This window comes from Thalia democratica, chromosome 4 (genome assembly GCF_965202585.1).
Source record: "Thalia democratica chromosome 4, ktThaDemo2.hap1.1, whole genome shotgun sequence".
Taxonomy (NCBI): Eukaryota; Metazoa; Chordata; class Thaliacea; order Salpida; family Salpidae; genus Thalia; species Thalia democratica.
Window position 1 is genome coordinate 44,588,762 of NC_139168.1, and position 18,113 is coordinate 44,606,874.

Below are 18,113 nucleotides of genomic sequence, written 5' to 3' on the forward strand. Positions count from 1 at the left end.
AGTATATATGTCTTTTTTATCACAGAAGTTAATTTTAAAACTGTGTAAAAAATTCAAAAAAAAAAACTTTAAATTATGGTTTAGGTCAGGATAGTACATTGTCTAAACCGTTGTAATTTTGAAGTCACCTTTCAATGAATATTTGTATAACATAAAAAATTTATAAAACAATTGCTTAATTATCATTTCAGTATTTGTTTTACATTGAAACAACATAAATAAACTTTATTCATGTGCCTCTAATCATTGCTGTAACATTTTTAAAACTTAATTGACAAAGAGAAGGTTTTGTGGCCTACTTGTTGTTATTATTACCACGGCATACAAAAGTCCAGGCTTGTGCTCTGCTGACTTTTGCCAATGTTTTTGTTGATTGTATTAAATACAAGCATACCAGCTGTCTTGCCTAGTGGACAATGTATTGAACATTGCAAGTCAAAATACAATGCTGAGATCACTGATCAATGCCAGCAAATAGTTGCTTCATGCTTGCATGTATAAACCGTTTGTAGATTGAAGACTGCAAATTTTTTGGTTGAGAATAACTGATCCTAATCAGGAAAAAAACGGTCTAAGTCTACCAAAAGCTTGTGGTCTGATGATCTAATTGGTATGATCAACCATTTTGTTAAATTTGGACTTATAGAGATTAAAATTAAGAATAACACTCAACAAATAAAGTAACCTGCTGCTTGAGTCTGAACAATAAGTGCATACTCAAGAAATCCTGGTATTTACTTACCTACATTATGCACAAACATGCTAAAAAACACTAAATTTCAAAGATAAAACTATCAAAAATGCTTTTCTAAAAGCAGGCCTGAGAACAAGTTTGAAAAATGCTGTACCACAAACCTTTGACAAAAAATTATTTTTTAGAAGTTTTATTAGAATCACTAATGCAATACATCAAGATAATGATGATAATCAAGCAATACATCAAGATAATGTAGCCATTGATGATAAAAGCAGTCAAATATTTTATGAATAAATGTAAGAACAGCAAGCATTAAGTGAAGAAGAGAATATTACATCAGATAAAGATGAGCTAACTGATATTTATAGCAACAGTCAGTAAGTTTACAAGCCACCAATATTCTTGATAGTGTTTACACAAAGTAATTGCTAGGAAAATTTAAAAGTTAAAACCAGCTTTTAAAACTTTCAAAATATTTTGAAATGATTTTGCTGACGACAAAAAATGTCTGCTAAACCCAAACATCAAGCTACACTAACAAACATGTTTTAAAGAGCATCTAGTTCTAAATAACTTTTAATTGAACTTTTGATTACTTGTGTTAATTATCAAACTTTTAACAGATTTTTAATAAATCATTTATTTTGTCTTCCTATGGTGAATATATGGTATTTATGTCATCTCTGATGGTGGTTGGACCTGCCCTGGTGATGTTGCCAAGGCTTTTGGAGCTGGCGTTGACTTTGTCATAATTGGTGGTCTCGTTGCTGGTCACAACCAATGTGGTGGAGAACTGATTGTCAAGAATGGCAAGAAAGTCAAACTTTTCTACAGCATGAGCTCAAAAACACCCATGAAGAAGCACATTGGATGTGTGTCCAACTACAGTGCATCTGAAGGTAAAACTGTAGAAGTCCCATACAGAGGAGACATCAACTCAACTTTCCTGGACATCATTGGAGGTTTGAGGTCCACCTGCACATTGGAGCTATGAGACTGAAGGAACTCACCAAGAGAGCCATATTCATCCGTATCTCATCCGGACTAATGTTTTCCCACTCCTACTCTTAAGTAATACAAATAATTTGATCTCATCATTGTGAATAATTGTTATTTTAAGTTTCACTGCAATTTATGAGTTACTACTTGTAGATGATTATTTTTTACTGTGTAATTAAAACTAATTTTTCTATGCACTGATTTTGCTCTGAGCACTATATATAAGTTCTTCATTGTGTAAATTAGCAATACAGTTTTCTAAGTTTTAAGCTTATTTTCATGATATTTTAAGAAAATAACATTATCAGCTTTAAGCCATTGCAGCTCTTCATCTTTTGCTTTAATAAAACTTATCAGATTTTCTTTTAACACTTTCCCTATCTTAGCAGATTTAATCAGATTACAGATTTCAGCTTTAGTGGACATTGATGTTTTTGCCCGGGCAAAAAATCTTTTTATTTAAGGTGTATTTAAAAATTAAAAATTTTACTATAATATTTTGTATTATGTAATACTTTAAGTTAATTAGTTATACAATTTCAAAATAGAAATGCATTTTAATACAGTATTTTTTGACAAAAAAGTTCTATGGGATTACTGTAGTTATTTACTTTTTATTAACAAAAGTTTTTTTTTCATTAAAAGTAAAATGACTTTAAGAAAAATTAAAAAGATATTAAACTATATGTACAACACATAAAAGATGAAAACAATGATTTATCACATACAGCATTTATAACCATTTGTTTAACATTCATATTTTTCTGATGCCATTTCTTGAAGAGCAACCAACACATTCATACACTAAAAGAAATAGATAACTTGTACTTATATCATAAATTTAACTGTTAAATTTACAAAATCACTACTGTTAATATTGACCATGTAAACCATAATGGTCTACCAGGAGAACCTCACAGTTTTTAATTATTGTATTAAACAAAAAAACTATAATCAAGTAAGCAATAAATAAGCAATTTAAAATGATATTATGATATTAATGCCTCTTGAGCATTTTAGACTATTGCCAATGAAATAGCATTGTTTCAAGCATTTTTTAAATTCTCTAAAATGAAACTCATAATTTTTTTTAACTTTTCAGTAAAGTACTATTAGATCCAAAAACTACTCAGAAACATAATATTAAGTTTTAAAAAAATGCTCAAATGGACCTGATAAAGGAGTTATTCACCACCTGTTTAAATTAAAGTTAGGATGAGCAAAAATAAATGTGACAATAAAATCATCACTATAATAATTCTAAACAAAAACTATTCGAAAATAATATTTATTTTTAAAACTTCTGGAAAAGGAAACTTCTGCAAGGGGTAGAGTTTGAGACTGATGTTTTTTTACCATAAAAAAAAAAGAGCTAAAATATAGATTGAAACAAAAAAATTATGCGCTTAAGTAAAACATCTTTAAAAATAGATAAATAAAAAATTTAACAGCTTTTTTCCCAAGCTGTAAATTTTACAACTGTAAATTGATATTTATAATTTAACTTATAACGAAAAAAGCATCAATGCTGAAAAGATGATATTAAATTATAAGTACATTAAACTCTTCATTTAAAATAATAACAAAAGGACAGAATAAAATATTTTTTATGTTATTATATAATAGTTAAGTTTATTGAAGAAAAACAAAAAATTGCTAAAAACTTATTTGGTCAAGGACCTGGGTACACAAGAAGACCTCTCAGCTTTGGTAATCGCTAATTACTAATAACAGCTTTTCAACAGTTTAATAACTCTACTTGACAAATGAATAAAAATATAATACTTTAAGTACAGTTACTTTTATTAATTTGAATTAGATTTACAACTCTTATTTTCATAAAATTTTTCATTTGTAAAAAGAAAAAGATTTTTTTTTTATTACAGTCATATCTCGCGAATCTACGCACAATGTTTCCACAGCAAAAGCGCATAACTAAACAAGAGAAGGTAACTTTACGAAAAATAGAAAATATACCTACTATATAGGCTATTTTCTCATGATGAATATAATTAAATACAATATGGTGACTTTTTCACGTTTTTTGTTCACAAAAAAAAGTTTTTATTAAAGATGCACAATACATACATGTAAAGCTTTTTAATAAAAATTGTTTATGTCCATACAAAGTGTTTTTTAATTTGTTTCTTGCCCATCTAAGATTAAACTTATCTTGCATGGTATTAGAGAAGGATTTTAACATCACGAAAGACAAGTGTAATTTCAGATGGGCAAGGAACAAATTAGCTAAAAGTAAGAGATTTAATAAATAAAATTAAACTTTATGCCATGAATATTGTGAGGAATTAAACATTGTACCTTGTTTGATTTAAAGGTATAAAGGGGGGCTAAGACACCTAAAATATAAAAAACAAAGCTATAGATCTCAATAGGTTTCTTATGGAAAGCAAAAAACTAAAAAACTCTAATCTCTATTTTATTAAAGATCATATTTTTCTACAATTAAAAAAATTAATTAGAATTAACTTAATTATTGTAAACTTAATACATGCAATAAATTTCGATGCTAAAGGTTTTTAATTTATTTCTTTGTAATTTTGGACAATTCTAAAATGCGTAACTAAACGAAAGTGCGTAACCAAACAAGTGCGTAAATTCGCGACAGGTGACTATGTTTAAAAATTTTCTGTAAAGTAATCAAAATTTATCTTACTGTAATTACTTTTTTTCAATTATTAACAGGAAAAAATATTTATTTAATAAATAGCCTATGATCATGTAAAAACTAAATTATAGTAAATAACTTAACATAGGTCATATACTAACAAGTACCTGTTGTTTGGTCTCACCAATAAACAAGTTGTATAGATCACCTTCGCACGTTCATTTTTAGACGACGTAGCTTATATAGTATTGATTTTGTGCAGAAAAAAAAACTTAACAAAACTTGAAAATGTGTACGAATTAATAAATATTTAATTAAATTCATGTTTTTATGTTGGTTGTAGACGTTTGTCCTGGACAAGACGTTAAAAAGTATCTGGTGGTGTGCGACTTAATAACCGAAATATTTTATCGTTCACCAGGTGCTAAGACCAAATATTTTGAGCGTTTTACTTTTGTCGTTCTATAAACAATTTCTTCACCAATTTAAGTACTAATTTTAAATATTTTAAAAACAGTAACTTGTGTATAAAAATATATATTTAGTCGAGCACCTAGTGTGCACAAAATTTACTTTTTAGTGTTTTACTGTACACAGCTTTTGCACACATTGAAAATCATTACATTACATTGAAAATGATTTCATTAAGTGTTAGATTAAAACGCTATTGAGTTAAGGCTATAAGTAAACGAGTATTAAAAAGATATAATACTATCTACTACGAAGAAACACACTTAAATATCCAAGTTTATGTCTTTTTTAAAATTTGAGGCCTAAGCAGTAAAGTTTACTTTTATATCTTTAATATTATTCAGAGCAGGGAATATTAAACTCGAAATCGAAAAGATATTTAATAAAAATTGGCAGTTTCTCTTAATTATTTTTCAATACAGAGCCGTTATAGTTGTAATTCAAATAAAATAAAGTGTTTAAAAAGTATTTTTATACTAAATCGTAAAGACAAACGCTTGACAATCTAACTTTATTGAACTATTACGTTTAGTGATAATATTACACTCACTCAAAAGTAGTAGCTATGATTCAGGGACCTAAATTAATAAAAACTAAACCAGAAAACTTAACCGATAGAAATTAAACCACCTACAAAGTATTTTAAATGTTAAATGGCCATAAGTCTTTGTTTACCAGACCAGACTTTACATGCTCACAAAACCGTAATTTATTAACTCCTTGTTTACAGGTTACTATCCTAATAAGGTAGTGTATCATGTCTATAGTTACTAAAGCATTGGTGAAAAAAGGTTTGTTGTAGAATGTCTTGTTAAGTTTTTGTGCACTTTACCTGTATTATAAAAATATTTAATTAGAATTAGATGTAAAATAGTACTTATATTTTAACTTTTAAGTACCAAGTGAACATTTAAACAAATTTTCAAGAATAAAAATTTTGTTATTTCTAAGCTTTTTACACTTTCATTAATACTATTATATAATGAATACATCTCTATGCTATACTAAAAATACTTTGACTTTATAAAAATTATTTTTTTGATTTTTGTACTCCAGCTGTATAACTTTAGTTTATACCTTAACTAAAATTGTTAAACAACATTAAAAATATTTTATATAATAAAAAAATTGTACATTTAATTTTAATTTTCAGAAAATTTTTAGTATTTAATGAAATTGACTAAAACGCAAAATATTTTTTTAATTTATTCAGTTATATATATTTGTATAATACTTTATTTTAAATCCATCATGAAAAATACTCTTTAATTTTTGATTTTTTTGCAATAGACGTGCTGCCTGTTTCAAACTAGACGTTAAACTATGCACATAGTTTTAGTCATACTCATCGCATAGTTTTTAAAAACATTATTATCCCTTACATGTGCAATTAAAGCTTAGATTTGCGATTAACTTCATCGTAAACAACAATTATTTCACTACTTTACTTTAGATAAGGGGGTTGGCACTTTTTCTAGTTGGTGGGCAAGACTTAATAGAACAGTCTTTCGCGAGCTTCTTCGAAAAATACTTTAGCGAGCAGCATCACTTTGAAAAAATGTATTATGATAGTCAATAAACTCTTTAAAAACAATATAGCAAGAAACAATCTTCCAATAAACACAATTTTGTACTAAAAACCAAGTTAAAAGTACATAAAAAAAAAATTTGTAAAAAATTTCAATTTTTTTGTTTGGTATAAGTTATTTTCACGCTAAAAATACGTAGCTGGCCAAAAACTACTGTTCGTAGAACGAACGCTATCCAGCACTACTTTAAAATCTCACTGGTTAAAAATCCCTTTGTATAAGTGTTAGGATATTTGGACCTTAGGACTTTAAACTTAAATTTCTCTTGAAAATAATAACATTTTTTAGTTCTAAGTATTTAGTTCTTAAATACTAAAAATATTAAAGGTTAATAAATTATATTTTATTATTGTATTTAAACTATATATTAATGTGCACAAACATAAGCTATCGTTTTGCAACTAACGATATATACAAAAGCATTGTCATTAAAAATAAAAAAGAAATGTTTCACACATTTATCATCTTGTATAAATGTTCATTAAAAATTTTATTTTTGGATTCTAAAAAAGTACAAAACTAAAAGTATATTTAAAATACAAGTTCAAAACAAAACTTTGTTAGAATAAAAAACAATACACTACTAAGTATTGACTCAAATGGTAAGTATATGCACTTAAAAGGCAAACGTTGATTTTTAATCAAATTAAAATCTAAAATGCAACTTTTACTAAACTATGCAAATTATTATTTACTAAATGCTAAATATAATTTTAAAACAAAGTTTAAGTTTGTTTTCTAAAAAACACATAAAATATTTTTCAAAAGCTATCTTGAAAATTTTAGTCATATTCCTTTATTTCAATTTTTTTAGACGTAAAAACAATCTGAACTACAACTATAACTAAAAACTACATAAATAAAAGAATAGTCAATAGGTCAGTATAACAATTTTCAGAATTATATACATTTTAATTTTTCTCAATTCAAATCAACAGTAAAAATGTCTTTAAGAATACATGTTTTCAAAAAATAATCTTTCAATGATTAAAGGAGGCTGACTACCAATTACGTTATAAATTTGTATGGAGAAATATTTTACAATATGTATTTTCACTTAAGCGTATATAAAGTATTAAAGTTAGAGTATTATAACTATTGTTTAAAAACTTTGTAATTGTTTTGTTTTATAAAAACAAGAAACATTGGCAAATCGATTAATTTTACTGTTAAAGTAATTGAATGATAATTATAAAGTATTAAATACTCATTAAACATTTACAGAAAATATAAAACTTTATTTCTATATGAAAGTTTATACGACAAATCTCATTCTTGTAAAGTTTACAAAGCGTTCATATCTTAAAAAGTTATTTGAAGTTCAACAAAAGAGGTTTATAAGATTTAATTGGTAAACAAATTACAAAATATGTATATATTATAACATATTAGTCGCAATTGAAAAAATAAGCGTATTTAAGTAAGATAAAAGTTTTTTCAAGCTGCACTTCAAAAAATAATCTGTACTTGATAAAAAATAAAAAAAAGTATTAGTAGGTCCAATTAGAGATGAAAGTAATAATGATGATTAGTATGTAAATAGATAATTTATAACAACTCTGAATTATCACAATTAGAAATGTCGGCAGATTAATAGATAATATATTATAAAAATACTTTATTAGTTTTTTTTGAGCCTAGAATAGCAGTAGTTGAAAAATACAAAATAGAAATTGCGCTAAAAACGAAATATTACAATATTATAGTTTTTCTTCTTTAGTACGATTTTTATACTAATCTTCAACATGCGTTTTTAAAACACATTAAAAGCTTATATAAATCGATTATGAATATTAGTTTATTATCAATAAAATGTTTTGAAATTAGTTAAAATAAAAACACTAACTAGAACTTATTGATAACTTTAATTTAACACTAATAAAAAATCAAACATTTCAAATTCTTGAAACTTTAAGTATAAACAACAACCATTTTGTAGTTTAATGCCGTTATCAGTAAGAAAAAATAAGTTATGAAGTGTCGAGTTTTACATTTTTGTAAAACATACTTTAGTTTATTTTTATTACTAAACCCTCGTCCTACATACTTCAATAAAAGAATTTTTTAAATAAAAAGTAAGCGATAATTAATTTAATTTCTACAATAGATAATTAGAAAATATCTGTTCCTCTACTGTTTACATTTATCAGTCTATTAAACCTTTATAGTCTTTTATTGTTATTAACATTTTAATTTCTAAACAAAAAAAGATTAATGCTTAGAATAAAAAAACAGGTTAGCATTAAATCTTTATTTAGATAACTCTTAAACATGCTCTGCTCAGCCTTTTAAAAGTAAAAAGGAAATCTAGAAACACTAATAAACTGTTTGTGAAAATAGTAAAGTTTAAGCTTCAGCGGTAAAACAGGAGCGAATTTTACCGGAAATTGACCAGAAACATCCCTACAGCATCTTATTAATAATATATATCGCTTCAACATCGTAACATGTGTCGACATCACGTCGGTCAGACAAAATTAAGTTTGCAGAGTGGTGGTAAGTAGGCGGTGGGGTGAAGTTCGCAGCCACAGCAACATATGGAGGGGTCAAACCTCTTCCTTGTGTTTGACATTTAACTTGAATTATTTCCACTGCAATTTTGCGTTTATTTTTAAGTTCAACACACTCACAAATTATTACCGCTGTTTGTATTGTTATAAATTGAAAAGTTTACACTGCTTTTGCTATAAATTTTATAAAAGATTCTGAAAAATGCTAATCTTTTAATTATTTTAAATATCTTATTAACAAAACATAAATAATAACTATCCGAACAACTATCCATTAGAGAATTAAAAAACTGCAAATTTGTAGCATTGAAAAAAAATTAAAAAAATCTAAGATAAAAATTTTTTTCATACTGCTTGTTTTTATTGAGTAGAAAATGCATTAAACTTAACGATTGCGTAAATACTTTATAAAAAATAATTACCTTAAAAATGATATTTGCTAAAAGCTAGTTATGACATGAAAAAATATACTTAAAAATAACAAGATATAAGTACTTTACAACTATTATTTTAAGAGAAAATACAGTTTGTTTTCTATAAAACTGTTATAAGTGTGTACCTGTAAATAACATAAAGGTTAATGTATTGTTTTATACTTAAACAATTGTTACTGTAACTTTATCTAAGTGTATTTGAATAAATTAACAAAAAAGGGTTATAAAACCAGTATGATATTAGTCAAATACAATTAAACAAAATAATAATAATATAGATGTGTGAAGCTAGAACTTTTAACAAATAAATATAAAATTTATAAAATATAATACTCTAAGATACACCTAAGTAGCTAAATTTACATATTTATTAGAGTCATATTCGACATTTGTTACTCATTAAAATTTCAAGCTCTAGAAAAAAAAAACTTTAGTTAAACTTCGCTTAAAACTTAATAATTGTTTTAAATACAGATTGAGTTAGAACAACACGTTCTTTTTTAAATATGTTTCTTAGTTTGAGACTTTTAGTAAGTTAAGATGCTTTTTTTATTAAATGTCACAAAAGCATAGTTTTTAATAAATAAATTTTCGAAGAAAAAAGATTAAATGAAGTGTATACAACTAAAGCTAGTTGTAAAAAATACAAAATTAAATTTGCAGAAGTTTCAAAGTTTTATGATTTTCAGATTTAGAATTTTTACTAAGTTATGAGAGTTTGAAAAAATAGAACATTTAGCGGTATTTCTATCAACGATTTCAATTTTTTTTTTGTTGTTTTTATAAAAATTAAACCACGAAAAATGCTATTTTGGTTTGTTTATCAATCTACAAACTATGTATGGTCTCTTATAATAAAATATTTGCTTTATATAAGTTTTTAAAATTACGTTAGTCAATTTTAAAAGCTATTTAAAACATACTTTCATTAAAGAGAGACAAGAAAAGCATAAAATAAAGTTTTAATCAAAACTTAATTGATTGGCTTAGAAAGTTTAAAAGGTGCCAAAATCGTGAATTCTTTGTTGATCAATAAATTTTCCGTCAGCTTAAAAATCAACTTGTTTATAGATTTTTAGTCCAATGTGTTTAAAATGTTTTTTAATAAAAGTTCTAAAACTTAATCCTTTTTATATTGAATTATTTCTTTTCTGCTGCTAATAAAATTAAATTATTTCTCAGTTATTATAGTTTAGTACTTGTTTTTATTTTTTTGATAATTGTTATAAGAAAATAATATTTTCATTATTAAATTTATTATAAACTATAAAAAATTATAAACCTAATTTCTAACTTTTATAAAATGTAGTACTTAAAAGTAATTTACATAAAAAATAAAATTTTAATTGTTCTGTCTACTTGTTTTACTTTTACTTAAGTATAACTTAAAAATCTAGTAAAATGTATAAACATGATTACAAGAGTTGCTTTGCGGAGCAGTTAATATGCTTTGAAATAAATGAAATGAATCTAATTTCTTGATTTTGAATTATTTATTTATTTAAACTTTAAAAGCTTTGTACAGTTTTAGCTGTAAGGTGTCATCAAAAACTAAAAACATGGTCCTTAACGACATTTCCTTATGATTAGTTTTTAAGATAAAATTTGAATTATTTTGTTTTACTCAAAGTTTAGTTGTTGTAAGATTAAGAGTTTCGAGACTACTCAAAAAAAAATTTTAATCATAGTAATTTCAAATCAGTAGTTTTGTTTAAAAATATATAAATAAAAAAGAAAGTTTGTACTTCAAAGTTGTTGTTTTAAAATATTTTAGTAATTATTTAGTAAATTGTAAACTTACGAACAAAAGTTATCTTTCTCAATTCATTTAAATTTTGTAGATATTTTGCAATGTATCTTTATATGGCAAAAAAAAAACTTAGAATGATGAATAAAGAACTTTAGTTTTGACGACATCATTTAGAACCTCAGACCGCAGCTGTTCTTTAGGGAATTTTTACTCGTTTTAAAATTTCTTCCACAATAATTCTAACATGTTAAGCTGTTAATTTTGACGTTTCATATGGGCTAAATTAAAAAAGATGCGCCGAATTATGAAGGGTATTAGAAACCCTGAAAGTGTTTGAAACAGCGCGTATGTCAAACAAATTACAAGTTTTAATGGTTAAGATACGCATGGGAATTGTTATAAACAAGCTCAAGGCTTTTAGCAAAAAGGAAATACTTAAAATAAGTTTTCGTAAAATTTTCTTAGACTAATTTGTTTGACGAATTGAATTTTAATCAAATTCCGTTATTAATAATAAGACCAATAGTTAAAAAATTTGATAAAATATACTTTAACGAATATTTTAAAAATTGATTTTTTTATTAGTAAAACATATTTAATTTACTTTTAAAATGAAAATATATTTCACTAGTTGTAGGATTAAAAAAAACCTTTGTTTTACAGCTCAGTCTACAACAAAATAAACTGTATATACTTTAATTACTGTTCATGTTTTAAGCGTAATAATGTTCTTAAGTACTATTGATTTTGAAAGTATGATATTGTTTACAAACATAAATTTATAGAGCTTATTGTTAATAAAAAAATAATTATATAAAATTCTTGTTTGCAACTTTATTTTTAGGTTTAAGACGTGATACTTGCTTTTTTTGTAAATTTAAGTAAAATAGCCCATAAAGAAATTTTTACAAAAGAATTTAATATTCACTCAAAAGTAAAATAACAATTTATCTAATAATTAATGTGCATTTGATGAGAACCTTGTTTAAGTAAAAAATTACAAATGTTACAAACTAGTCTAAAGGGGATTAAAATGTAACAAAAGTAAAACCGTTGCATAAATATATCGAGAAAAAATTAAATTATTCTAGATGTAGGAAAATTACACAGTTGTATGAAAACATATTAAAGCTGAAGACAGTGCTATTTTAAAAATCAGTTAAGCATTTTGTTTTTTTTTAACAAAATGTTCTATGTTTATAGAATTTTTTTTTTATAAAAATTTATTTGCTGAAAAACCTAAAATTCTATTTTTCTTGCTAGTTTTACAGTTTGTTAACTAAAGTTAGGTTGTATTTACAAACCTGAGCTATGATACATTTCTAAATTTGAAATAAATATAACTGTTTAATTTCAAGCTAAAAATATAAATTTAATCGTTAAAAAATTACTGTTTGAAATAATAAATTAGTCTTATAACATAGAATAAAAAGTTCAAAACTAATGATCTATAATTATTGGTACATTTATTAGATCTTAATATAAAAAAGCAATAGTTTGTTTTTACAGTTATAAATGCTTTAGATAAAATTTCATTGAAAATAGCTTTCTTTGATTAATAACTGTTGAAACCTTTTAAAAAATAAGTACAAATTTAAAAAACCTCTATCACCGTATAACTATTGCTCATAAGATTTCCTTTGAATCTTGAAAACAAAAACATTAATAGAAGCATTGATTACAACCACATTATGCAAGTATGATAATGCTCCAGGGTCGCTAAGCATCGAGTGGAATCTCCTTGGGAAATTACATTAGCATTATTATATTTATTATTTCATAGGTGATAAAATGTTAGACAAACAAACAAATTTTCCGAGGAATAAGACTTTTATGTCGACACCGCATTATTATCCGCAATCTCAGAAACCATAACTTCCCTGTGGAAAACTCGCATGTAATTTTTGTTTATCTAAAATGCGATTAGATCGCGTATTTTAACGTTGTACAAACTTCAAAAATGAGATTTTAATTATTACCTTAATAAATCTAAAACGTCTTTAAATAATATTTTTCTAAAGTTGGTGTGTAATATCTAAGCTTTAGTTTATAAAACTAAAACGTTTCGACTAATTTGTTTGAAAGAACAGTTATTTGTTTTTTTCAAGGTTTTTTCAAATAATCGACTAATAATATTTATTACAATAATTAGATTTGCTATTTGTTTGAAAATTTTGTGAAAATACATATTACAGCAATAAATTTTTATAAGGCTAAAACTAAAGTATTTCAATTTTTTTTTTTTTATAAACTAAGATAATTTCTAACGTGAAAAAAAAGGAAAACATAGTTAAAAATTCAATTCAATTTTTTTCTATTTTTAAAAACCATATTAAAAATGTTCGGTGTTTAGGTAACGTTGTATATAGTATTGAATATTGATGCAGGTAGAAAAAGCTCAACATAAACTCAAAAATAACAAACGTTTATAAAATCTGTTGAAAGGTATGTTTACGTAATTTGAAAAGCCTAAAACATGTTAAGGATAAACATCAAAATTTAGATACAAAATTCTAAATAAAAAATAAATAAAATGTCCTTTAAACTATTTAGTTCATTTCTAGTCTTAAAAAAACTACAGGATTATATAAATTATAAAAAAAAGTAGATGAGTTTTTAAACTATTGATACTTAAATGCTTCAAAAGTTTTGTTTTATTTTATCTGATTGTAGAGAAAGTATAAGTTAGCTCAAAAGCTAAACTACAGTATGAAAATTATAAATAAACTTTTTTGGCGAATATCAACGTGTTATTAATTGTTTTGACCAGGTATTAAAATAAGTTTTTTTTTAAATGCTTGCGTCAAATGAAAATGTTACTCAAACGCACTTTATAACTAATTCATATAGAATGGGATTTATTTAAAAGTAAAACGTGTTGGTGAGTTTTTTTCAAAATAGTTTATTGAAAAAAATATTCTATCTAGTTTTATATAATACTAAGGTTGATCATAAGATTTAAATTTTTAGATAATGTACGTTTATTATATGTGCTCTAAATTAGGACATAATATAAAGCTAGTTTTCGGGATAATTCGTTATACATTTTTATAAACTCGCATTACCCAACAAAAGTATCTCTATTAAACAAGCCTTATTTAAGCTGAATCTTGAATTATTATAAAAGCTTTAAGTTTGAGTTATAGAATGTACTAATACTTTTTTTTTATTTGCTTAATCACTTTAAATTAAGTTTTGTTGCATATAAGTTATATTAAAGCGGTCTATCACTTATAGTTTAAGATATACTTGAAAACTAACATAGCTTGATTCTATAAATTTATAGTTTTATATTGTTCGTAGAAAATTTTAGTTTTAATGTTTTAAAAGCAAAATAGTAAAAGTCTATAGAGTGGAAATACTAAATTAGATTTTATAAAGCTACTTATAACAAATTAAAGCTGCAAACAAAATAAATTTCAGTTAAATAATTTTAAAGTTGTAATTAATTTATTTAAATGCTTTTTTTATAAATCAAATGGTTTTATAACAAAGATGCGATATTATAAATAATATTGATTAATTTTCTAAATTGTTTAGATGAAGTATACCTGGCTTTAAAATGTATATAATCAACAACAAACAATCAAAAAAAAATTTAACTAAATTAAAGTCATTTCGTAGTATTATTAATTTTTTAGACATGAAATAAGCACAAACTATTTTAAACGGGAACAGGTATAAATTTCACGAAGACAAAGTTGCACGAGTGCACAAAATTGCATGAAGATACTTTTGCACGAAGACAAATTTGCACGAGGTAACAAAATCGCACGAAGACAATTTTGCACCAAGGGTCAATTTTGCATGAGAGTAAGAAAACAGAAAAAAATACACAGAAAAACAAAAAAAAATTATTAAAAAAAAAGCTACCGACCGAGGGTAAGGGTTAGGAGTAACAGTGATAGAAAAAAAAGTTATAATAAAAAAAAAAACTAGAATAATGAAAAAAAAAACAAATAGAAAAATTAATCCCTGCAAAAATGTCTCCGTGCAAAAGTGACCCTTCGTGCAAAAGTGTCTTAGTGCAATTTTATCTTTGTGCAATTTTATCCCCTAGTGCAAAAGTATCTTCGTGCAATTTTGTGCACTCGTGCAATTTTGTCCCCTCGTGCAATTTTGTACGCTCGTGCAAATTTGACAGCTACACATTCAAACATATTTTTGATTCGTTTTACCTATAAAGAATTTCTGTTATGTTTAGTATCAACTTGACTTCGTTTGATGTCTTTATACTAGTATAAATAATATATAATGTTTTGTTTGAGGAACATGTGACAAATGACCTAAACAAATAAAAGGGTTACATATAAATTAACTACTAAAAGTTAAAAGTTTATAGGAGCTAAAGTTTTGTGAAATATGTAAAAAACTCTGTGAAAGCTTTACAGAAATTTATTAAAGATTTAATGTAGTAGTACACTTGGCTAAAAAAATACAATTGATACAATTCATATTATATAAATAGCATTGCAAACTTATTAAACACTTTTTGATGGCATTAAACTTATTGAATAATAAAAACTTTTATTAAAGATGATTATTATTTAACAGATTTTTAAATCAAATTTAGATTAAATAGCTTCTTTTCGAGCAATACATGGATTAAAAGAAATATTTGAAATAATTTATAATATATAAGCAGAACAACTTCTTTATAAAATCAACTATTGTTTTTGCAGAACAAGGTTGACCTAAAACTTTAATCTTAAAAAACTTTTAAACATTTAGTATAACTCTCAATATAAAAACAAAAAAAAAATTTACGAACGAAAATAATTTAATTAGATATCACAGCAAACTTTTGAAAACTACTTCATTAAAAAAAACAACGTTTCTCTACGCTATAACTAACACGTATCTATGGAGTTTTTTAAAGAAGATGGAAGTAATCTACTTTTAAGCTGTTGTTATTTTACATCGAACTTAAATCGTTTTGATTTTTTACTATCAAATATAATTAAGTACTAGTATATTTAAACATTTAGTTGTTTACATACATTTATTTTTCAATTAGTCTAGTATATTAAACTATTCCCATGATACCATACACTTAATACGGAGTTAAAATATACAAAATTGTATAAAATTTTGTAATCCTTAGGGAATAAAAACCTGTTCATCATAATTGTTTAACAGAAAGGTGACTCAATTCTAATTAAAAAAATCTGAACTATTATAACTACTAAACTATTTTTTTTATAATAGTAAGGATTTCAAATAAAAAATATTATTCTATTGAAACTATTGTCTAAGACGAAAATAAAAAAGTACTTAAGTAACTTTTATTTTTCAATAGTCTACTTACAACTGTTTGAATTGTTTAAATTTTTTAATTATGTACTATTGTGTAATTTTCGGCTTTTTAAAATTTATTTTTAAAAGTTATACGTATTGTTTTGTTTTCAGCTTTTGAAAATAAAGAACGTTCTTTACTTCGAAAAAACAGAGTCATATCATTTAAAACAAAGTGTAAAAACTCAAATTTTTTCACAAGTTTATTAAGTTTGATTTATTAGGTAAAAAGTTTCTTGTGAAACTTGTGTTTAAAAGACATGAAAATATAAAGTACAAGTCCACTTATTCGGTATACCCTACAGACTTAACCATGTGTAGTGTTATAGTTTTTGTTACTTTCTTAGTTTGCATTTATTCTAAAACATTTTAACAACAAGTATTTTTACTAACCCTTGAGAATTACTATAGTAGTGTATATTTTTATTAATGTATACCATAAATGTATCAAACTATTTAGTTGTATGTTTCTAAAAGTTTGTTACATCCCCTGAGTTTAAGTATTTTCTTTTAGTCACCTATTTTAATATTTTTAATGTATATTAAGAAATTGTAAATTATACTCATCACGTTTTTTATATTTTAGTTTTTTTTTCTAAAAATAAACTTAAGTTTTTAGGAAAAAAAAAACTAAAATAAGCGTAATTGTTTTACATAGTTTTGTTTAAAAGACTTTTTCTAATAGATATGAGTAAAATAAAGCTTTAAGTTTTTTTTAATTAGAACAGTGTAAATTATAATTCTAGAATAATATAAGCAATTAAACTTCTAAGTATTATATTGCTTTTTACGAACTTTTATTTGTAGTTGTAAGTTTAAAAAATACAATTTGTACATCAAAAAATAATTTCAAACGTTAGTTTTATGCATCAACTTAAAAAGTGAGAACCTGCAATGAAAAATAGCTATATTACTAATACTTTATTTATAGTTATTTATATTTAAATATTTTATGTTTGTATAAAGTTTTTAAACAATTGCTTTTTTGTTTTTAAATCTTCAAACTTCGATAAATTTTACTTAGATTATATGAAGTTATACTGAGACAATATAAAATGTTTTTAACTGTTTAAAATTTTAGATTTATATATTATTTTGTTCTTAAAAACAAATTTCATAATTTTTTAATGTTTATTGTTTTTGGTGACTTTCGTACTTATAGTGACATTATTGTTTTTTTTATTAACATAACATTTATAAGTGTTTAAATAAAATATATCTCGCCAAGACTTTAAATTTTTATACTTTTATAAAAAACAGTTTTGTGTACCACAAATTACTAGCTATGAAATAGTTTAAACTTATTGTTTCAATAGAGTCACAAATAATCAAAGAGTTCAAATACATTCTGAAATATATTTACAGTTTAACATAACAAAAAAAAATATATTAAAACCTGTAGAAAGCTATTTAAAAGTTGCAATGTATATTGTTTCCATGAAGACGTCAGACCATATAAATACAACTTTTTTAGTTATTTATTAAACTTATTGAAAGTAAATTTCCTAGAGTCATTAGGGAATCCAGTATTAAGTTTAAATCGTAAATACGAGGTGCAGCTAGTACTTGGTCAATAACTACACAACGTCAGCTAAATACAATTGCATTGAAGTTCAAATTAAAAAAAAAAAAGAAAACAAAAACGAAGCAACATTACGGTAAAGAGATTTGTTGTCGGAAACTGCTGAGTGGAAACAGGCTGACTTGTGGTTGGTTGCCTAGCAACGAAAATCGTCCGTTCT